This window comes from Leptosomus discolor, chromosome 3 (genome assembly GCF_034619465.1).
Source record: "Leptosomus discolor isolate bLepDis1 chromosome 3, bLepDis1.hap2, whole genome shotgun sequence".
NCBI classification, from domain to species: domain Eukaryota; kingdom Metazoa; phylum Chordata; class Aves; order Leptosomiformes; family Leptosomidae; genus Leptosomus; species Leptosomus discolor.
Genome location: NC_141393.1, coordinates 15,865,466 through 15,887,133, shown reverse-complemented (window position 1 = coordinate 15,887,133; position 21,668 = coordinate 15,865,466).

Below are 21,668 nucleotides of genomic sequence, written 5' to 3'. Positions count from 1 at the left end.
ACTACATGGCTTCAATTTTCAAAAGCACTGAGTGATTCTGACTATTCAAGTTTTCCAGGGCTCAAAATCAGACATATGCAGAAGGTCTGATTTTCTAATTTTCAGTGTTTGTGGAAGACTCAACTTCACTAAAATGCCTGAGCAACTCTTTTCTTCCCCTGCTGCTCAGGAGTTCAATCAAACAGGTCACTTTGAATGTTAGGTCACACCTATGCCGCGAATAACCTCACAGACTATTTTACAGTAGACATTTTTTACTCTGTTAATCTGTCCTTTTTATGTGTGTGCTGTACTTTCTTTAGTTTAAGGGAAAAGATTTTAAACTGAAAATTTCTTTTTGTCCCTTCTTTATGGAAGATCTTAATTCTCAAACTTTGGTGTAGAAATGTACCATAGACTAAAACTGCTGTAAAAACATATGAACAATGCAACTGGTCTGTATAAAACAAGACAGATTCCTTATAAAATCCCACCCAGTGTTGAATCATGTTAAATGTTATTTATTCAATTGTTCAGTATATCGATCATATAGCACTCTCACAATTTTTCTTAACATAAGTCATCACCCCACATCTCACCCCTATTGCTCAGATCCTCAAAAGATTTCAAGATCCTGAACCCAGCCTGGATACCAGCATTATAAGGGGAAATACCTAGATGCCTCCAGTGTCAAAAGAAAATCCATAAACTACATATAATGAAGAAGTGATTGTAGGAAATGGAGTTTTCTGTTCTTGTTCTTTTCTAGCATTCAGCTCTTCAAAGAGATAGCAAAGATTCTATTGGTTAACATTTAACCTGAACTACTAGGTCCAATCTCACATACTCAAATAATTCATAATGTCTTTTCAATTAGTTTGCACTTTCACTCACTGCTGTCCTGAATAATTAGGAAAACAATTCACATTTCACTAGGAGATGATATGAAGTGTTATTCCTGTGATAATTACCAAGCTGCAGTTCAGTTTTCCTGGCTCCCACCAGGTCATCAGGGCACAAAAGAGGACACCATGAGAGCATTAATGAGCTCTCATTGAAGATGTTAAAAAGCTTGTATTGATCTGTTTGTCCAAGAAGGAGATATTTAAGCCTTTCTGCTGAGGGCAGGAGAGACAGAGATTCGTATCACAAAGCCTTTTATCCAACCCCTTCTGTTTCTGTCTTCAATATTGCCCAGTCTCAGCATGTCTGGTTCTGGAGGTCATACTTTTAAACTTTCACAACATTTTTTTTCTTTTTCTCTTTCTTCTTTTTGTTTAAAAAAAAAAAAAAAGTAAAGAGAGAGAGAAGATAATATACAGTGTACACTTAACCTTTACTACAGGGATCCCTTTACACAGCTAGCTATTTCTGAGAACAGGCTTCAGTGTAGTAAGATCTCCCTTCTCACTATATACTGCTTACACACATCTCAATTAAATTAAGAGCAGTCCAGACAATGCAAAGACCGACTCAGTGCAAAATTTTGCTTATATTTTGAAAGCAGATCCAATCAAATCACTTTTTTGGGAGTTCAATCAGACTTTTCTCTCGAACACCACTGCCTTTTTTTGTGAACTCCTGCACTTGCTATTTCTAGCTGGGAGCGGAAGTGGAAGAACTGTAAGGCTGCAAAATTACCGGTTCTTGTGATATTTTCAGAGATTTCTTTCTGCAGGCAGGGGAGGCATATCCTGTCCTGCTTTCAACCCTCTGCATTGTTACGATATATTGCAGCTGTAAACTAGTTCTGGGTACACTTTTCTACTCATCAGTTTTGTCTGCTCTCTTTTAAATGCCACAGTGAACTGTCAGTATTACCTGCCTGTCTGGGATAGAGTTTGGGATAAAAATTCATGTAACTGTTAAAGCTGTATTTTCGTTGTTTGTATCTGTCACTTTAGCCAGCTATTGTTTGGTTCAGCAAGGTTATATCTCTCTTTTCACTATATCTCATTCACATTCATCTTAGTATGAGCAATTCAGTGAGGCCGCTTATGTGGGCCTATTGTAAATGGTTGCTGAAGAGACACATTGGGATCTCTTATGGATATTGTTAGGGAGTTATTAACAATGTGCTACTTTCTTAACATACAACAAAGGCCCTTATGGCTGAAAATACTTCAGTTTTAGTTTTAAGTGTCTAGATCAATCCAATGATAGGAGCCTCTACATACATCTATGTTTTTTCATGGTCTGTCTCACCTGCCAGAATGGGCCAGTGCATGTGGCTTGAAACCAAACCCAGGTGTCCTGCAGTTTACCTTTCCTTACGTTGGATCAACCCAGTTCATCCCACTGAAAATAATAATCTGAATGACTGCAATTTCATCAACTTCACTCATCTGTGAAGTGATATTTATTAGTAAACAAGGTATGTTTAAAGCTAACAGGCAGAAAGACTGGTAAGGAAGAACTTTCCAGGCTATCACACAAAGTCACTCTGTCTCAAGGTCTTAGTTAGGGTGTAACATCAGAGCTCCATCCTTCCATACTTGCTAGTTCTCTTCAGTCTTGGGTGACTTGATATCAAGTCCTTTGTTTTTCTCTGCATAAGGATGTAACTTAGATTTGAAATATTTTACAAATAAAACAAAAAAAAAAAAAAGGAAGAAAAAAAAAGACAGTTAAAAGAAAGCACAGTAAAAGACCTGGAAATTGTATGTTGATAAAAGAAACAATGGCAACATCATGATTGAGGGGCGTTTGGGGAGGAAGACAAAGAGAGAAACTTTTGGACAAAACCATGTCTACAATCTGGTCTGACAATGGTCTGACTGGCAGCCTTGCTCTCATAATCACATGCTACTGATACGGGAATTTTCGTATTAACAAGTTGTTGTGGCTTAAACCCAGCCAGCAACTAAGCACCACCCAGCTGCTTGCTCACTTGTCCCGCTTCCCAGTGCCATGGGGAGGAGAATCAAAAAGAAGAAATGAAACTCGTGTGTTAAGAACAGTTGAATAACTAAAATGAAATAAAACAAAACATAATAACAATAATAATAAAATATAATAATAATAGTTGTAGTAATAGTAATGAAAAGGAATATAACAAAAAGAGAGCAAAATAAAACTGAAGATTAGACAAGTGATGCATAATGCCATTCCTCACTACCCTCTGACCGACAACCAAGCAGCAATTTCCCCCTCCCAGCCAGCTCCCCCCAGTTTATATACTGAGTGTGACATTCTATAGTATGGAATATCCCTTTGGCTAGTAATATCCCCAACTCAGTAATCTCCACTTCAGGGACTGAGCTGGCGAAAAAGACCATGTGCCTCTCTGCCACATGTGGTGACCACTTAATAAAGATATGAGGGAAAGATTCAGGAACATATAAAATTTGACACGGATAGGAAGTAATGACCCTTGGTGAGTGACAACTGCAGTTATGTGGATGAATATTAAATGTGAAGGGCTTGAATTATTCATGGAAGGTTCAAGGTAAAAGGGTTAACCTGATATCATCTGCTTACTGACACCTTGCTCAGGGAAGAAATCCCAGCTCTGTGGTGCTCCTCAAACTAAGAGTCCCTCTGTGCACAAAGAAACATTCAGGTGTTTCCGTCTTCTTCCCACTATAGGTAATTCTTAGGAGAAAAATGACATCTTGTGAGTGCTGGTGACATTGCTACAAGCTGTGCAGCTGCAGTAATATACAACCTTTGGGCTGTTATGCAGACAGGCTGGAAAATGATTTCTAGAAACAAATAGGCTCCCTGGTCCTCCAGATGTTATGGCATATGTCCCCATGCCTGGCACTACACATGTCCTCTGCTCACCTGTCTGGCATGAAGAGGTTCCCCCACTGTCCATCCTACTCCATTTACCATGATGTGACATCAGAGGGAGATACAATGCTTTCCCGCTGGTTCTGCCATCTCTGCGCTACTCTGGGAGCACAAGGTGCACAACCCAAGGTTCCACCTTGATGACTCTTGAAAACAAGCTAGGTAGGCATAACGGTGTGGGAGCACTCAAGAAGAGATCTGTTCTGGGAAATGAGCACAGAAATGCCAACACCAGAACATTATTAAGTAAAAAGGGGGCTCTGTAGTGCTTGTATTGATAGCAGCTTACCCAACAAACCAGAAATCGCAAGGGACACAAATGTAATGTGAGACTGGAGTTTGAGAGGTGACTAGGAAGTTCCTCCTTATTTTTCTGCTCTGTGTGTTGACAGGATTTCTTCCAAGAAGGTCTGAGCAAAGAAACCCCAGGAGAGTGGTTGGGAAGATTAGTTTCTGACCATTTGGCCAGAAATTGGACAAAGACTCTCCATTTGCTGACACTTAATGGCTGAGAGAAAAATAGGAGTGGCAACCTAAATGGAGGTCTGTTAGGCATGGGATTGCTAAAATCACACCTCTCACATCTGCCTCATGTTGATTCTGGCCACATCAAACACAAAACTTGTGTCTGCATTCAGTGTCATCCCCGAACCCCATTGATCCCATTGTTTGGGAGCTGGAAACAGTAAATGCTGGTCCCAGCAAGAGAAGATATAAGCTTTGGTAATGCATTCTAGAAGTATTAAAAAATTCAGACTGAAGCATGAGGTAATGGGGACCCCACTTCTTATCATTGTGTTACAGTGTTAAGATAAATGCACCCCGACCAGGAAATGTAGACAGGAGAGAAAGGAAGAGTAGAGAAGAGCAGAAGAGGAGAACTGGAAGGAGAAGGCAGAACAGTGAGGTACCAGCAGAAGAGGTTTGGTAGCACAAATCTCCTTCACAGAAAAGAATGTTTAAGCAACAAGAAAGGTTATCCCTGGGGAAAAAAAAAAAAAAAAAGTTTTCTGCGATACAAAAGAAAAATAAATATCAACATAGAAAAATGTCTTTTTTCATAGTCTACACAACCATCAGCATGAGTGAGAGACCAGTTTTAGCATGAGCAAAGTGACTCTGGGAAGATGAACAACTCTAGCAGTCTAGATCTCCAGATTTTACAATGTCAAAATATTGTAATATTAGTTAGTCAAGACCTGTATAGAACTTTGAAATGCTCCCAGATAGCCCTCTGATATTTACAGTTTCTTCAAAAATATCTAGATAGCTGATGCATTGTGCAAGGGCCTTTGAATAAGATAGTATAACTTCAGGATGAAGCTGAGGCAAATACAGACTGCTTCTGAATAAAAGGATCCACACAGGAGTCTAACAAATGAAATAAATGTGTTCTTACTTAAGCCTTTTAGTGATTTATCTTAACTTTGTTAACAAGCCCTTAAGAAGAGAGTAGGATCTACACTAGCGTGGAGAAGAACTGAAGCGTGCATCTCCAGCTCTAGCTACTGCAAACATTAACTTAATCTGTTGATTGTTAGATATAAATCTTTCTCTTTCCCTTGCAGGGATCATTTTAATAACTCCTTCACAGCCTTTCCTCAAAAAAAGTTACTCACTTTCATCAACATAGTTTTAAGTTTCTGACTGAAACAAGGAGAACTGATCAAAAGTACATTCCTGTTAAGTGGGGAAGGTCAGACCTCTCTGATGGTTCAGCTGGCATGTTAGTGTCTCTTACTAAGTAACTGCAGTGAAATATTACCAACAGCCTTCTATAGGACTCTTGGAAAGTAGAGGTCTCACAGCTATTAAGAAATGGGAGGGAAAAAAATCATGGAGATGGAGAAAGAAATGAAAAATAAAAGAAGTCTGAGCTGTGCTGGACAAAGACAGTGAAAATAGATAGTACACAACGGAAATGCTATAAACTGGTAGATGCACAGAAAGAGAGACACTAACCTTGGAGAACTGTACAGAAAAACACATACTGTGGGAAAGTTAATCAAACTAACCGATCCTTCACCCACCAAAGTCAATGTTTTCTGCTGACTTCAGTAGGATTTAGATTTGTCCCAAAGCACCTAAGGCTGCTCTTGCTCTGGCAGGGGGTTGGACTAGATGATCTTTCGAGGTCCCTTCCAACCCCTAACATTCTGTGATTCTGTGAAGGTTGCTCCCATGGAAAGCACTGGTGCAGAATCAGGCCTATACTGAAAATTTGCTGTCAGTTTTCACCCTCCTCTTAACAGTTATTTATAAAAAAAGGAAAGTAAAATCAACTGTGGAATCACAGCAGTGACAGAAATCCCTTAGTCCCCTCACTTTTAATGTCTGTCTACTGGTCTGTTTTTTGCGTGACACCTCTCTTTAAATGAATCTTTCTGTACACTTAAAGCATCAAACAGACCAAGATGACTGCCAGGTGCCTGACATGCTGTTCTCAGGATTCAAATTATAACACTGACTTGAGTTTTTATTTTAAATAGTGCCCTACTTGCTTATTTTGCTGAAATTAGATGGTTGGAAACTTGCGAACTATACACACTCTTGCTTAATGCAAACTGTACATTCTTATAATAAAGGTTAACAGAGAAGCAGGCATTTCTGGCTCTAAGTTCTCATTTAAGTTTGAAATTAAAAGGCTTCCCACTCTCCTCCACTTTACAGGAACTACACACTCTACTCCTCAAGCTGCAAAATTATTACTTTGGCGAATTGGGCTCTCTGCCTGACCTTAATCTGTGTGTTTGGATTTAACCATCATTTCAAAGGATGATTCTTGCAGTTGTAACAGCCTAGGTTGTACTTGACAGCTCTGCTTCTACAAAACAGCAGCAGACAAATCCACCATGCCAAGCACTTTTTAGTACCCTTGATTAGTTGAATTAGATCAGTTCTCTATTTTGGCACAAGGAGCAGAAATATTTCCTTTAAACCCTATTACTGTTTGCTTAGTGGAAGGCTGTTTAGGGCACTTTAAATAAGGTCTGTCCCACCACATGTTGCCTGCCAAAACTTCAATTAGCCACTGTACATGGAAAAAAGGGGAATAAAAAGAAAGTTAAAAAAAAGCAGATGCATTTTGTTTTGCTTTCTCTTACTAACTTTCTTCCTTGTGTAAAACAGGTGCTATCCTTCCAACTTGCCAACTACAGACAACTTCTTGCAATGCCGAAAAGGTTGGCACTGCATGATTCAGAGGAAACAGGAAGAAAAAAGACAACTATAGTGAATTTCCATTCAAATATGTATAATCACATTGCTACCATCAGTTACTAAAATCAGAACAGTTAACTTGCTTCTAAAATTTAGAGACACGAGAAAAATGGGAGAGGAACATAAGAGCTTTGAGTATCCTCTTAGTCGAAAGCTACTGTGATGCAATTCATGTGCATTGACTGAGGCTAGCTCCTGCTAATTTCCCATTCACTGTGATCTGGAAAAAAAGGCCACAAAGCCAATCTGAAAAGCATCAGGCTATGTCTTGTTTATGTTGGAATTAGGAAAACCAGGAATGGTGTCTAAATGACAGCAGAAATAGATAATTGAGTCACAATATTGTCAGTCACATACTTGAACACTGGTCATCTGTTATATTTTATGGTGGGTTTTTTTTTTCCTGTTCAGGGACTTTTAACAAAACAGAAAGTGAATGAAAGTGTTTTTAAAAACCACAGATCTAGGTTTTAAAAATGGTCGTCTAAGGCTGCAACCACTGAATGTTTAGGGGGATGGTGTATGTACTCCATGATTTGCAGTGATGTCCTGGTTTGGCTGGGATAGAATCACAGCCCAGCCATGCTAGGGAGGTCAAGTCAGCCAGGGCAGCTGACCTGAGTTAGCTACAGGTGTAGCCCATACCGTAATGTCATGGTCATTATAGAAGGGGAAGGTTTACTAAGGAGACAGGGCTCCTGTAGGGTTTTTGCTGGGCTTTTAGCTGGTGTTATCTGGAGGTTCCTCTTCTGGCTTCTCCCTGCTCCTGAGCACTGCTTACTGCATATTCGTTTGGCTGAGTATAACTTTGTATACCTTTGTTGGTATTGGTGTTATTTCATTGAGTCTGTTTTCACTTCAACCCACAGGTTTCTTCTTTTTTTGATTCCCCCATCCTGGCTGGTGAGGGGTTGTTGGGTGATAAAGCAACTGTTATAGTTTAGCCCTGGATATGGGCTAAATATAGGCAGTGGTTATCCTTTAATTTTTAGGTGTGAATGATGCTGTGTTTGGAGGGGTTTTTTAAATCTTCTAAAACTTTGAAGAAAATAGAGTTGGTCAGGAATTTTTTAGTATTCTCTCAAAATACTGATTGACCAAAAATGTTTCTCTCTTCTGGGACAGAATTTGTGGGAGGAAGACTTCAGATATTTGCCCTAAATAACCTGTAACTCAGTGTTTTTTCACTGAAGTGGAAAAGACTTAGATTAAAGTCAGTGCACCATATCAGGCACTAAGGAGATCTGAATGTGAATTTTTGGTGTCCCAAGTGAGTTCTGTAATGGAAGAGTATTCTGGATTGAGGGAGCATGTAAAGAAGTGTGGCAGTCCTAGTGTGCTCTTATTCTTCCTTTCTTTTTGGTGAAAAATATCCAGAAAGTTTGGCTAATTCTGATGCAGATCTTTCACAGCTATTTGTTTTTAATTAAACTTTTTTCTACCCTTCTGTACCTTCACTTGATGGTTTGCGATGGTGTCTTCCAAGACTATTTATATTTGGGGGACACACACAGTATTCCATTTTAGCTGAGAGTGTAAAATGAAAAAATTTTGGTTCCCCCTTTGCCTCATCAGAGCCCAAGAGACACTGTCACTACCAGGTCTCTTCCACCACTCAACTGATTCAAGTGCTATGGCATAAGAGGTCAGCAGCCGGTCCTCTATGTGTGAAAGAAGGACTAATGGTGACTATTCCAGGGTGTGTGGGGAACACAATTTCATTTGCAATTCTGAGGTTATCAGGAGATCATCAAACAAGATATTGGAAAGTGTAAGTAGAAAATATAATAAGTCTTTATAGGGAACTGAACAGAGTGTGTTTAGATACTTGATGGCATGTTTGCACTGTAAAGAATGTAGTGTGTGTATATGTTACTTTAAGGCAACATTTTCCTTCTTATTAGGACTAGTGATCTCAGGAATACCATTTCCTGTGTCACATGGTGCACAGATATTGCAGTTTGCAGTATTTGTTGTGATCTGGGTGTCTGATTCAATTGTTTGGCTATCTTTGCAGGGTGAATGTGATAAACACTAGGACCATAACCCAATCTTAAAAGCAATGGGAAATAAAGAACAGGCCCTGTTATAATACTTTTTTTGATAGCTTTGGATGACTATTTCATAGAAAGCTAGCCTTCTACCATCCACTCCTGCCCTATCAGCTCAGGTATATTATGGGTGACACTGTGGGTCTCTGTTTCTGTATCTACTGAAGTGAAAAAGAGCGCAAAAGCAGATAAAGAAACACTAACCCATCTCTTCCTCTCAGCACAGCTGTAGCCCAGCTCTGCCTCTGGCTTAAAGAATCTCCTATCTACTTGGGAAGAGAAGAGGCCTGGAAAGGTCTCCTGGACTTCATGGATGAAAAGTTATTGACACATGGATGCCAAATGTTTCCCTTCCATGTCAGTATGTGGTATGTCTTGTGGATACCTCTGGTCTTGAGCACAGATTTGCCCAATGCAAGCAGCAGCTGAGTCCAAGGTGTGAAGCAAGGAGAGCATAGAGTGCTCCCTGCTGTGCCCACCTGCACTTGCTGAGTCTCCCCCTATGCACCTGAGCTGTACTTGGCTGGAAGGGGGTGGAAGCTGAGGAAGGAAGCCTGAATGTATTCTGTACAACTTTTTCCTAAATTTCTCTATCAGGAACTTACGCACAATGACCCTGATATACCTGAGACTGTTACATCTGCTGCAGAGAGGGCTTGCACAGACCCACTATAGTTGATGGGTCAAGGACATGATGCATTGTACATGGGCCATCTGCACTATTGAGATTATCTACACGTGCTCAGGTAGTCACCAGGAGGGAATTTCCAAGGAAGAAAGACATCTAGCAAAAAAGGACATGTAATAGCCTAATGTTGAACATCAGCTTGCTTATAAAACATGGCAGCATCAAATTCCTTCTCACAAGCTTTCTCCAGCATGGTCTTGGCAACTACTGAGACTATCGGCTACTTTTTTCCTCTTTTTAAAAAGAAAAAAGTCACCAGGTAAAATATGGCAGGTGCCAAGGGACAATCTTCTTATACTATTCATTTAAAAGAGGAAAAAATATTTTTGCTGTTGTCAGTTAAAAACAGGGGAAAAGGTGACAGGCATGCTCTCGATGAGGCATAAATGGAGAGTTCCAGGCCAGTCAAAGGCTGGGTTCACACAATACTGTCAAGGTCCCAGATTTATGCTTGACAGCATTAGTGCCAGGACCACTATTTATGTTGCTTTAATCAGTCACACTTTTAAAATCACCTATGCTCAGCATTTATATCAATGAGGTGATAATATTGCTGTCAGGTACAAATATCGATAGCTGTGTCATAATCTAAACTCTTTTAATCTTTTCCTATGCTTGCATTAATGAATCTGCAAGACAACTACTACTGCAACAACAAAAAATAAGGATGGTTCTGATTATGATGAGTGGCCATGGAGGAGGAAAAAACAGCCCTTTTTTTTGTTCTTTGCAAAACATTTTAATTTGCCTTTAGCCTTCTCTTTTTTTTTTTTTTTTCTGTCTGACTTTGAAGACATTGTCAGCACATCCTACTGATTTTTCTCACAGGCTACTTACATCTCTGAAAATATTTTTAGGCTCTATGGAAGTGTGAGGCAGGTAACCTCTTCCCTAAGTGGTTTGGGAGAGGGACAGAAGGAGAAAGACAGGAAAAAGAAACCTTGGTCTGATTCTAGAATGGGGAGACATCATTGTGCTTTTTCTTTATCCATTTTTCTCCTGAGCCCACCCTTACAGCTGTCAGCCTTGGTTCTTTTTCTATTGTAAATAAAGTCTTTCTTGGGTTATAGCTTTAAGCAATTTTTTTAATTAAAATTCAATTCAAATATGAAATTCAAAGAAACTTTCAAAGCAAAATCTACAAACTGACTCACTCAAAGGGTCTGTTTTCATTACCATAGCTACAGATTACTATAAAGAAACTTGAACCAGACCTTTGACACCCAGGAAGGTCAGAAGTCCTTTCTGCCTATGCTAGGACCCTTTTGACAACTTCCTATATAATTTGACTGTTATTTGTATGTCTGGTCACTGTCTAACACTGAAGTCTGGAAAAAGTTGAGAGGCAGCATATATATGTTTCATATGGACCTCAAAAAGGGCACATTTAATTGCATTTTGGTGAGAAACCTATGTGTACAGGCTGGTGCAGGGAGCAGCTGAGGAAGCTCCTAAACTTACAGATTAAGGATCAGCTTGCCTTACACTACCGTGGTTTCGTGCATAGGAGCTGCTTTGTGCTGTTATCTCCACAGCAAAAATGGATGTGTTTCACAGGTTACACATTTCAAAATTTACAGCACTTGCCCCAGTGCTACAAGCTAAAATTGGAAATACACTGCTCTGCCTTGAAATCTGTGCATTTCATATGCTTCCAATTTAAAGCTGATTGTGCTTATGGGGCCTTATTGTGCATAAGATTTTAAAGTTGCAACCTGAGCTCTTGGTTATACCTATCCATTGCCTCCCCAGGAAGAAAACATAAATTAATAGACCAAAGGCGTCCATGGTAACCTTGCTGGTTTCCACACCGGATATTTGGGATCTGGGGCATGCTGCAAGGCAAATGTGCTATACAGCTTAGAAGCAGTCAGCAGTTTAATGCAGCAGGATCAGGCACTGTCAGTTTGTACCTCCTGCCTCTTCTGTCCAGTACTGAACATCACCTTAGCACACCTGGTGAGAAAACTGGAAGCCTCCAACACCTGAACTGCAGTGTGCTGCAGCCATTTGCTCACTGACAGAGTGATGTTGCCTGTCCTGCGCTCTGCATCCTGAGATGGGACTTGTCACAAGGAATCAAATGCTGGTCTATCATGCTTGGCATGGTGTTGCCAGGGGTGCTTGATGCCTTGGGAGTTACAGGTACCTGAGCAGTGGCATTAATGTTGGCTGTGCCAGTTCTGGGCACCCTGTGGGCTGCCTCATCCTATGTGCAGGCAGTGCTGTGTGAGCAGGAGGGAGGACCAGTTACCCATGAATGTGGCAAGTGCTGTGCAGGTAACCGTCCAAGCAGTGAAGACGACATGAGATGTTTCTTGCAGGGATGTGGATAGTTTGGCAAAAATAATAACAGGTAAACATTCAAAATAGCTTCAAGTTTGGGAATGTGATGGTACTGCTTTCAGGGAATTAATTTATTCTGTCTCCATGTGAAGAGACAGTGCTGACCCTTGCCTTTTACCTCAAGAGGGCTGTTTGTCATTATATTTGAAGTTTTGGAGCCTAAAGCTGTGAAAAACATGACATAACAGACAAACCATTTTTTGTGAATAATGGCCTTTCCCATGTAATCCTCTGACCCCTTTCCTTAGGGAAAGCTACTGTTTGTGCCAAAAAGCTATGCAAATTGGATGCTCAGACTTGCTGTGTCGAGCCCCTAATGTGGCTTCTTATGGAATGATATACATGTCCATAGAGGAGAGCGGTGTTTAAACATGCAGCTATTGGACAAAAGAAACAGCCTCACCTTCTGTTGCAGGCACTGACACATCAAGCACCCCTGAAAACATTGTGAGGGGCGCGATAGATCAACTGTTTGATTCCTTGTGTCAAATCCCATCTCAGGATGCAGAGTGCAAGAGAGGAAACATAACCAGCCTTCTGCTCAAAAGATAGCTAAGGATAGAAAGATATGTGTGCATAAATTAAAGAGGGAGGGAGGTGGAGAAAAATTCCAAAACAGTGCTTCTGTTCACTGGTATTAGCTACAAACCACTGTTCTTAAAGCTGGCAAAATTACACAGGGGAAAAAAAAAGCTGTGCTTTTATGTGTTATTTTTTTCGTTCAGTTACTGAATGCAGTCTATCCAAAAGGCACCTTCTATGCATTAGTCCTAAGCATGGTGGAACAGAGAGCTCTGCTTCTCAATGTTGGTGTGAGGAGTCCAGGACATTGTGGTTATTTATCAATATGTGACCCCCTTGGAGCAACAGGGCTGCAGGTGGCTTTGCAAGGTGAACAGGAAGGACCCATCCAGAGGAACCAAGCCTTCAGTTCACTGCAGCAGGGGTATGGCTGTACAAAACAGGGTCAGGGTGGGCATGAGGTCCTTGTTTGTGGGAAATGTCATGGGATAATGTGGGTGACAGGATGTCAGAGAAGCCCAAGCAAGCTGGCTGTGCTATGAATGATGAGATAAAGACAGGACAAAGAGGGGAGGACTACCACATGTTGAGGTACTTACTGCCTACACCAGGTGGCTGTGTGTGTTGAGCTTGTATTGGTAAGGGGTAGTGACATTTCTATTGTGAAAGGTGAAAAGTGGTGCATATTTTTATTAAAAAAAAAAAACAACTTTGGATGGAATAAAACTATCAGAGCAACTTTTGAGTGCAGCCCAGTGGGAGTGTCCCTCTATCCAGACTGTGTATTAGTGGGGACATGAAGGTGTTTGTAGCTCTAATTCCCTGTCTGACCATTCCTTTGGGTGCAACTGGCCTCGAGCAATAAGAAAAAGGAGAAAAATTAGAGAAATGTAAATAAGGAAGGTAACTTGCCATTTGTCACTTGAAAGTCCTTATTTCATGGCCTGTTCCCTGTTCTCCTGGAATTTTGTGTCATTATCTCCTGTTAAAAGGATTCAAATGACATTATTTGCATGGAAACTCGCATACAAATGATGTCGTCTCTGCCACAAAGTTGCATTACAATGAAGGGAATGATGACTGTGTCACATGTACGTGACATTCTTTGTGTCATTAAATTTAAAGTCAATGCTGGCAGTTATAAACCACTCACGTCTCAAGCAAATACATCACTTCTGATCTGAAATGAATATTTTAAAACGCCAACTCCAACTGCATCAAACAGCAATAACCTGCAATGTCATCTAAAAAAAAAAAAGAGGCAAAGATTCTAAACAAAGGTGGACTTATGGGATTGTATGATATGCTGCAAAGAAAAATATTTTAATAAGCTGTAATAATCTGCAGACAAACAGAATTCGTTGCTCGATGGTTAGGTCCTAGAGACATTTTTAAAGCCCATTCAACATCATGTGTATTTTCAGACACGCTTATGCTCCTAGATAGATGCAGGATTGTTAATTTTCAGGCAGAGTAGATGAATTAATTGTAGAGCAAGTTCCACAGCACAGACCTTTCTGTGTGTTGTTACCATCCATTTGCTTGCCACAGTCTGATGCCGACAACAGGCCAAGCCTTTGAAAGATCTCCAAACTCTTCCACAGAGTCAGGGGCAAACGATGACAGGAAAGGCTCAAGCAGTTATTGCTGTCAAAATGAATGAGAAAAAAGGAAGGACAGTAGGTGGATTAGGAAAGGTTTCATACTACTGCGATGATCAGAGCCATGCAGCAATGAGAGCCAGACAAGTAAGTATATAGACGGATGTGCTTTCTGATTGATGCATTGTTTGTGCAGGTCAGTTGTAAGGTAAGGGACAGATTGCTGTGTTTTTGCAGGAGCACTGGTAATTGTGCCCGCAGTCATCTACACCAACCCTGCTGGTTCGAAGCTAGCTACCAGCATTTTTCCACTTATACCAAGAAAGGCACTGTAACACTTCCTTTAGAAAGTTATTGTTTTAACAATAAAACATACTGTGCAACCTCCAAAAAGTTAGGTGTGTCATTTTAAAACCTCATTTAAATAGAGAATATCGATCCTCTAAATACCTCAAAGGAGCTCAGTCTCTGGCAAAGCTGCTGTGCAGTTTAACCTCTCCCTCCTCACCCCCAGCCCCATGCACACACTCACACACAAACCCCTCTGAAAAAAAGAAAGTTTCTCTGGGGTGTGTAACTGTGTATGCTCAACAAGGGATCAGGCAGAGAGGTAGATCTCTGTGCATGGGTTATTTCTTTTATTGATACCATTTCAAATGTAATGGAAACATTCTTTGGAGAAAGCTGTGCTACCCACCCCTTCAGCTTTGATACAGCTTTTTAATCAGAGGCCATTGTTATTTCACAACGAACATGGAAAGCATTTAAAACATTTTCTAAATGGAATGCATTACTTCTGACCCCAGCCAAAAGATCACATTAAAACCCGTTCAGTGGAATTAACTTTTTACAGTCTTCTGGGTTTAAAATATTGGTGCACACATGTGGAATATGCGAAGACATGGATCTACTGGTTACAAAGGTTTAAGCAACGACCTGACCTCAAAACTGAGCAAGATCAGCACTCACTGGTGAATCCCTGCCATATTCCAGGGAGGTTTGATGCGAGTGTTGTGTTTGTCCCCAGGTGACAATGTGGGTGCCGCCATCCTGTCAGGTTGAGACTGGGAAGAGCTTGCACAGCTCTCACAGAAGCCAGATAGAAGTTAGCACAGCAATCTGATCCCAGCAGGGAGGTAAAGTGTGGCAATAAGATTACTAGTCCATAGTCTGGCTCTTGGTTTAGGACCTTTTCCACATTTCTCCAACGTAGTCACTGATCTCACCCCCCACTGCCATCCTGCAAGCTGTCACAAGGCTAGCAAGCCACACATGGGAAGAAGGACAAGTTCGCTCTTCTGTTGATTGTGCATTGGGGATTGTAAATGAGCCCTTAATGCCTACCTCATTTTATATTTCAGGATATATTTCGTGCTTGTAAGAGCATAGAAGAAAAGATTAAAAGTGGGCTATGACTGAAATGATGCATTGGGTCAAAGTCCTTTCATCCTTTTGCCCTAGTCTGTCTAACATTTTTTAAAATCCCATTCTGCCCAGGTACATTTAATTATAAAAGTGACCAGAAATAAATCAAACTTAATTAGTTTAAGATATATATATATATATAACAAATCATGAAGATAAACCACAGAATTTATTAGATTAAGATGATTTGATCTAAGAAAGCCTGAAGCTCAAAGTAGGTGTATCAGTATTTTAGAGGAGTTCAATGCAATCTTAATTGCTTACTTTATGCAAGCAGACATTGGTGAGATACAGTGCCTGTGAAGTGACAGAAGAAATGTTTTGGCTGCTCTTTGATGTAGAGTTCAGCTGTTCTGGTTTGTAAATATAACAGAACGAAAGGATATTGTGCTCAACCCACTTCAATCAAGACACTGTGGCGTCTAAACTGCCATTCTTCCATTGCTGAAGCTGCTGCTCAGAACAAAGACATAAAGAGAGAGGCAGAGGGAGTGACAGGGTGGGAGAGAGAAAGAGGCTTCTGCATCTTTAATAATTAGCAAAGAATTGCAGTGTTTAGCCAGGAAATTATGGTACATATGCCGTCCACTTGTTCAGGACCCCTGTATCGTGAGAACAAGCAAACATTCACCATCCACAGATGTCCGCCAGGCCCAGGTGACTGAAAATTCAATGCACAGGATTCTCACAATGGGTCGAATGCTAATTGGGTGGCTTGGGGAGATTAGAGTAGCCCTGGAGCTATTCTCTATCTGCAAAAGTCTCACAAACAATAGGGAAGTCAACAGTGTCTTTGTAAAACTGCTTAACTGATGCTTATGCGAAAACTTAGGATGAGCAAATAAATAAAAAATGTCACCAGTTACAGTTCCTCTTTTTGTTTTCCTTTTCCAGTTGTGAGGTAGTTGGTTACTGCTTTTTCTTTTCCCTTTATGCACAACTTCCTATAAATAGGAAGTGGGAGTAGGGGAGGGGAGACAGAGCGGGTGGGAGAAGAGAAATAGTATGTGAACTATATCAGGAAATCAGAATGGGTGATGAGAAGCGTATTTAGCCTACTGAATACTTCAGAAATGGAAGTCAGTTTTCTTAGTGCACTCCCTAAAAAAAAAAACAAACAAAAAAAAACCAAAAAGATGTGTTTATTTAAAGTTAAATGAGAATCAGGGCAGTTTGAGAGATGAGCTTGAAATCCATGAAAGTGGATATTGCTCCCGTGCTTGCTTTTGTCTTGTGGGTCCTTAGAAAATCTTTTTTTCTGCAAGTGTCAAACAGGTTGGATTTTTCCTAATCCAAGCTCTACACAGGACTGAACTCCGTGGATGTATTTTCCCTTCCCCAGGACAAAGAGCTGCATCACTGGAGACTTCGTGTTAAGTGGTGGGGTGCACTAGGCTTGGATTGTTTCACATTGGTCAGTTCTGCTAGATTTTCTCAAGTTTATTCCCTAATGCCAAATGCTGGACCTATAAAACTGCACTTGCTCGGCTTGTGCAGACACAGGTAGAATGTGGGACATAATACACACCTGTTCTGCTTGATATTACTTTGGAGTTTCATGCTCAAATAAACCCCAAATCTCAAAGTAAAACTCATCTGAATCCTCTGTCTTTGACAGGGATTTGGTAGGGACAGTTCATATTTCCATAAATGAACCACCACAATAGTGAATCAGGCTTGAGGAATTTACTATTAATTTCACTGGTACTGGTGTATAATTATGAGACAAGTATGGATGTACTGACTTCAGCCTTTTTTCATTCATCTTCAGCATGTGTTTAGGGAGAAGTCTCTGTATGCTAAGTGAGGCTGTGAATCTCTACCTAGCTATTGTGTAAGTGCTTCATGAGGACACATTCAGCACTCATTGAATGTGAGATAGCTTGTCCTACTTTCAAAGAGAAGCATAAAGCACCTTTTTGCTCAAGCACCTTTGCCTGCCCTTCAGCGTGGGGGATACCGAAGAGGAGAAAATATACTGTAAGTCTCTATTCAGTCATATAGTTTCTTCTTTAGGGAGGCTAAGCCTACACTTGTATGGGTTACACCCAAGCATCACCTAGGTTGAAACTTTTAAACTTACCAAAGATGTCTTGAAACTCTGGTGAGGTTAGCTGAAAAGTCTGCCAGTATCAGCTAATCTTTTTGTGGAATCTGCACCAGTTTCCAGTACACAAAAAAAAAAAAAAAAAAAAAAAAAAAAAAAAAAAGACCAAAACACCCCACCCTCCCAAAAAAACCCAAACAAGTGGGGTAAATTCTCCTTGCCTTCAGGCTTCATTGTAAAAGTTTTGCAGATCTCAAGGAACTAGGTATTTATTGTTCTCTCAAATTTGCCCTTTCTAAATCACCTTAGTCTGATTTAACTGCAAAAGGCATTACTATTTTGGGTTCTTCCTATGTTAAAACTGAAGCAGTAAGCTAGGGACTTTCATAAGAGACTGTACTGAAATGTCAACAGATGGCTTGCTAATCATGTTAAAAAAATATTCATTCCTTTTCTAAAATGGCATTTTTTTCAGTAAGTAAATCAGAAAGGAATGTTTATGATATAAAACATATTACTCACAACGTCTTTTAATTATCATACTTAATCATCAAGGTCAGGATGATAATTGTTTCTAAAAATTAACACCTCATTTTTCTGAGATGCTTACCAAAATACACGGTCAGAAATATGAATTACTAACGTGGAACCCAGTTAGGAAAATGCATCTTCTGTTCACTAAACCAAATGTATACTTAAATACCATGAAGCCCCTTAAAACTAAATACCTATTTAAGGCACAGTCTAATTAGTCCACTCACTGCCTAGTAAAAGCATACAGTACCATATGCCCTAGAATAGGGTGCCATGTGGGTGTTCAGCAATGACACATATTTGCAAGTACTTTATTATGAGATAACGCAGTGCCATTAATATATCTTAAACATCAATGTTATTTGTAACCTATTGGAGACAACTATGGTTGGCAGTTAACACAAACTACCATGATATCTTGGCAGCAACTGCACTTTATTTGTAGAGGGATGAGCAATTCATATGGACAACCACCTTATATCATTCATGCTACCACACAGCAGCATTTTAAACATGTTCAGACTGTTGAAGCCTTATCTTCTGCCTAGAGACATGTTGATTCTTTCTTTCTTTTTCTCTTTCTTTCTTTCTTTCTTTCTTTTCTTTCTTTTCTTTCTTTCTTTCTTTCTTTCTTTCTTTCTTTCTTTCTTTCTTTCTTTCTTTCTTTCTTTCTTTCTTTCTTTCTTTCTTTCTTTCTTTCTTTCTTTCTTTCTTTCTTTCTTTCTTTCTTTCTTTCTTTCTTTCTTTCTCTTTCTTTCTTTCTTTCTTTCTTTCTTTCTTTCTTTCTTTCCTTCCTTCCTTCCCTCCTTCCCTCCTTCCCTCCTTCCCTCCTTCCCTCCTTCCCTCCTTCCCTCCTTCCCTCCTTCCCTCCTTCCCTCCTTCCCTCCTTCCCTCCTTCCCTCCTTCCCTCCTTCCCTCCTTCCCTCCTTCCCTCCTTCCTTCCCTCCTTCCCTCCTTCCCTCCTTCCTTCCTCCCTCCCTTCCTCCCTCCCTCCCTCCCTCCCTCCCTCCCTCCCTCCCTCCCTCCCTCCCTCCCTCCCTCCCTCCCTCCCTCCCTCCCTCCCTCCCTCTTCCCCTTCCCCTTCCCTCTTTCTTCTCTTTTTCTTGGTCCCATACAAGTCCTGTTCTGAAGGGTGTTTTGCAGTGATGACAGCCTATATTACGAATAGCAAGGTGCAATGAAACTATTTTTTTCCCTTAATGAAATCCTTTACTAGCATCTCCAAACAGCAAATAATAGATAGACTAAGGCTCTGAGATTCATTGCTTTTAAATCCAGCAGAATTATGATCATGCTCTGTGGTCACCCAAATGTGTTTTTCTGGCAAAATGTTGCCTACAGAGCTTTCTACTAATACTTGTGTCCACAGGAAACTGCTGCTGCTTTGGGTTACACATCGGATAATATCAGTTAAGTTGTCCACCATCCAGAATGGCACAGGCCTTAGAAGCACAGCAGAGAATTCCTGTATATGCCTATAACTTGTATATAACCTGCAGTGTATCTTTTAAATCGATATACAGTTTTGATTCAAAGACTCCAAGCCATGGAAAGTCCAGAATTTTCCAGGTAAAAAGTAGTGAAGTAGAATAAGGCAGTAGGTTTGGACATTAGGAAAAGGTTCTTCACAGAGAGGGTGGTCAGTCACTGGAACAGGCTCCCCAGGGAAGTGGTCATGGCACCAAAACTGTCAGAGTTCAAGGAGCATCTGGACAATGATTTTAGTCACCTGGTTTATTTTTAGGTAGTCCTGCAGGGACCAGGAAGTTGGACTCGATGATCCTTATGGGTCCCTTCCAACTTGAGATATTCTATGATTCTAGGTTTTGTGTGAGATTTGACATAATGAAAGTTTATTTTCAATGAATTATGAATTGTTATTAACTTGTCTTCATTTTTTTTCATTTTTTTTTTCATTTTTTTTCAGAGGCTTGCAGCCTTCTGAGTGTTCTGACGTAGTTTTGAAAACTCTTCTCCCTTGTGTTTTCTAGACAACCTGCAACCTAAGTGCAGATTCACTTGCTGAGGCTCCACATTGAAAAGCAGTTTTATCATTTTTCCCACAATTTACATTGTTTTCCAGTAGATTCTCTTCAATTGAGAAGACGTAGTACTGCAAATAAAACTAAACTAACATACACATTTTTAGAGATAATATCACAGCACAGCACAAAATGAAACAAAAAAAAAATCTTTATATGAAACATCTGCTTACAGGAAACACTATATATAATCTTTGGCCATACCAAAATTTCAACTCAAGTTAGATTCACTCAAGGAGCGAGTGTGTGGGAGAGAGAGATGACAGAGAGACACTCTACACTTCCAGTGCTCATTTACTGCAGAAATGAATGTAGCGTAAGACTCTGTACAGTTACAGAAAATATTAATGAAGAAGTAAAGAGCAGGAACATGGTCTTAAAGCCTGATGCACGTACTATTTTCAAAATGGAGAGTAATAGCAGACGAACAATGCTAGAATCTACCAATATGCTAAAATAACATGTTTTTCCAGTGAATAAGAAAGCTCGTGTTTTCTTATTCACTAGAAGGCGAAAAGGTGAAAAGCACGATGCTACACAGCGAGTGGGTAGGAGGTGCTCTGGAGAACACGGATGTCAATGGAAGTCTTTGCATGTATTCCCACAGGTTTGTGATTCAGGTAAAATCACAGAGAAGTCACAGATACAATCTTAATTCAGATTTCACATTTTCTAACTCTGAGTATGGACTTCAGTGACTCTTGATTTATGTATGCTTAAGTGGAGACAACTGCTAATCTATGATGGAGGAATCACAGAGGGAAAAAGCATCAAGCTGAGGAAGACAGATGTCTTCAGGACCAGGAAGGGCTGCCAGCAACTGGCCAGTTGGTCGTGCTGCCACAAATAACCATGCAGACCGGCCTCTGATTGTGAAATGTGCTTCCAGATTTTTCTGCAATGCTTCAAAGGATGTTGCTGAAGATGCAAACCTGTGGGGCTTGTTTCTAAAATGCGAGCAGCAAAACTGGGTGATGGAAATACCTTACTCCTTTCAATTATGGTAGCTTTTATCCTGGTGGGTATTGTACAAGTCCTAGGGTTTAGGATATACAAAAAAAAAAAAAACCCAACCAGTGACAGCTAGTGAGTGTGGTTTAGCTGCTAGTACAACTGGAAAACTGGGTTTTATTCCAAGCTCTTTTATGAACACACTTGAGTGGAATGAAACACTTCTTTTTCTCTGACCCCAATAACAGTTTATAAGATAAAATCTCTTGTAAGAAAGGACTATCTTTTGCAAAATATGTGGATAGCACCTCTCACACCAGAGTTGTGATTTCAGTCAGGGTCTCTGTGTGCTCTGCTAACTGAAAACTAATTAATATTATTGAGCTTGATATTTTCACATTGTTTAAAGGTCAAAAACTTTCTACCCTAAACACACAGTTGAGCATTTTGGTGTCATTTTTTTAATAG